The sequence below is a fragment of the Tetranychus urticae genome, unplaced genomic scaffold (assembly GCF_039701765.1).
Source record: "Tetranychus urticae isolate SD_2017Ah unplaced genomic scaffold, NJAU_TeUrti_SD_1.0 Scaffold_6, whole genome shotgun sequence".
In the NCBI taxonomy this organism is placed as follows: domain Eukaryota; kingdom Metazoa; phylum Arthropoda; class Arachnida; order Trombidiformes; family Tetranychidae; genus Tetranychus; species Tetranychus urticae.
The window spans coordinates 291,024-293,523 of NW_028315838.1; the positions used below are offsets into that span (position 1 = coordinate 291,024).

General features: G+C 41.4%; 2 non-coding genes across 2 annotated transcripts in view; both read right to left on the bottom strand.

The window, feature by feature from the left end:
- Nucleotides 1-578: 578 nt before the first annotated feature.
- LOC149092679 (5.8S ribosomal RNA) lies at nucleotides 579-733 on the bottom strand. Its single transcript, XR_016200646.1, has one exon. It is a non-coding gene; the product is annotated as a 5.8S ribosomal RNA (ribosomal RNA).
- Nucleotides 734-1,221: 488 nt separating this feature from the next.
- The window catches only part of LOC149092680 (small subunit ribosomal RNA), a 2,170-nt gene continuing 891 nt past the window's right edge, over nucleotides 1,222-2,500 (bottom strand). Inside the window, exon 1 of the ribosomal RNA XR_016200666.1 lies at nucleotides 1,222-2,500. This exon is cut by the window's right edge and continues 891 nt beyond it. This is a non-coding gene — a ribosomal RNA (small subunit ribosomal RNA).

Consider the following 2,500-nt stretch of genomic DNA (forward strand, 5'->3'; position numbering starts at 1 on the left):
CCCTTTTCACTCGCCGTTACTCAGGGAATCTCATTTGATTTCTTTTCCTCCGCTGAATTATATGCTTAAATTCGGCGGGTAACCTCACCTGATCTGAGATCAAAAATATTGATTAAGTTGATTAATGTTTATTTGTGTTGTTTGCAAGCAAGCAACGTAAATCTACTTTAATGTTTGCACAAATTTTGCCTTTGCATTACTTCTTAGGTCTGCTTTAACAGAATGAAATAGCTACTATTTGTACGATTTATACAAGTGCAAGAAGATTCATCAGTTAACAGGTTAGTTGATCACCATAGTTATCTGCAATACGACTTTAGCGTCGTCAGATAGGCGACTAACCTTAGAATCTCATGCTAGTATCTATTCATATATACTGCTTGCAGAGATGAAATATGCATTGTACACAAAATTTATCATGTGAAACAAGTAGATTTGAGATTCTCCTTACTAAATTGCAACGAATTGCAATTAAGAAAAGGAATAAAACATCAAGATTCATGCATATAAATATACAATCCTCTCAAAACAATGCATATATGGTAGTATGCAAGTGTTTTGTTGATTATTTTACATCTCAACTCTCAGACAGATGTGACCTCGGAAAAGACCCGAAAGCCGCAATGTGCGTTGGAAGCTCAAGTGCTCGGCGTGTCCTGCAATTCGCACCGATTATCGTAGCTAGCTACGTTCTTCATCGATTGGTAATTCGAGTGATCCACCGCTTGAAGATGTATCTTTGCCACCGTGGGACTTTTAATAAGTATCCTAAATCTGCATTGAGAGGGTTTGAAAACAATTGTATGCAGTTTATAAAAACCATAGTTTGTCTTTACTTAGTTAGGCGAAGAAGTGTAAAACTTCCTTCTTTAAACCTTGCCGTCAGCATAAGCTGAAGACTTGATCAGGTACCAAGTATGTAGCAAGAACAGGCTTTTCATTATAAACTACAATTGTTTTGCAAAAGAAATTATGCTATCGTTAGATAACCCTCACTCTTTGTTGCATTGGATAATGAAAGATGGATGTATGAATGAACGAATGTAATGCAAATTAGAATCATGTTGCAATGGCTAAATGTTTGCAATAAACATTCACAATTGCGACTCTAATGCAAATACAATTCAATTGCATTCACCATATTAGCATCTACAATATCACTATGCAGAGTGTTTGATTGTTTGAAGGTTGTATTTCTCTTATAATAAGAGGGTAATACGTTAATGATCCTTCCGCAGGTTCACCTACGGAAACCTTGTTACGACTTTTACTTCCTCTAAATGATCAAGTTTGAACATCTTTCCAGCACAATCCGACCACTAGTTTCCCAATGGTCTGGATTGACCAGTCCGAAGTCCTCACTAAATCATTCAATCGGTAGTAGCGACGGGCGGTGTGTACAAAGGGCAGGGACGTAATCAACGCAAGCTAATGACTCACGCTTACTGGGAATTCCTCGTTCATGGGCAATAATTACAATGCCCAATCCCCATCACGAAATGGGTTCAAGCGGTTACCCACTCCTTTCGGAGCAGGAAACAGTATGCACGATGACCACTTCAGTGTAGCACGCGTGCGGCCCCGGACATCTAAGGGCATCACAGACCTGTTATTGCTCTGTTTCGTGCGGCTGCGAGCGCCGCTTGTCCCTCTAAGAAGTCCTTACAGTGCTACAGCATCCTTACCCTAGCCAATTCTGTAGGCTAATAGCAGCAGAGCCCTCAACAGCCGAAACCATCAAGAGATACTACCACCCACAGGTTGACTAAGGGGGAGTACTGCAGTGTAAACTGCAAGTCTATTTAGTAGGCTAGAGTCTCGTTCGTTATCGGAATTAACCAGACAAATCACTCCACCAACTAAGAACGGCCATGCACCACCACCCACTGAATCAAGAAAGAGCTCTCAATCTGTCAATCCTCTCAGTGTCCGGGCCGGGTGAGTTTTCCCGTGTTGAGTCAAATTAAGCCGCAAGCTCCACTCCTGGTGGTGCCCTTCCGTCAATTCCTTTAAGTTTCAGCTTTGCAACCATACTTCCCCCGGAACCCAAAAACTTTGGTTTCCCGGAAGCTTCCATTCGAGTCATGAAATTAGTTACTCAGAATGATCGCTGGTTGGCATCGTTTATGGTTAGAACTAGGGCGGTATCTGATCGCCTTCGAACCTCTAACTTTCGTTCTTGATTAATGAAAACATTCTTGGCAAATGCTTTCGCTGTAGTTTGTCTTGCGACGGTCCAAGAATTTCACCTCTAGCGCCGCAATACAAATGCCCCCGTCTGTCCCTCTTAATCATTACCTTGGATTCTTAAGACCAACAAAATAGAACCAAGGTCCTATTCCATTATTCCATGCAAGATCATTCAAGTTAAGGTAGTGGTACGCATCATATAGATGGTTGACCATACCGTTTTTAGGCACCTCTTTCGAGGTTTTGGACGCCTGCTTTGAGCACTCTGATTTTTTCAAGGTAAAAGTCTCGATCGCTTGAATCAACACTC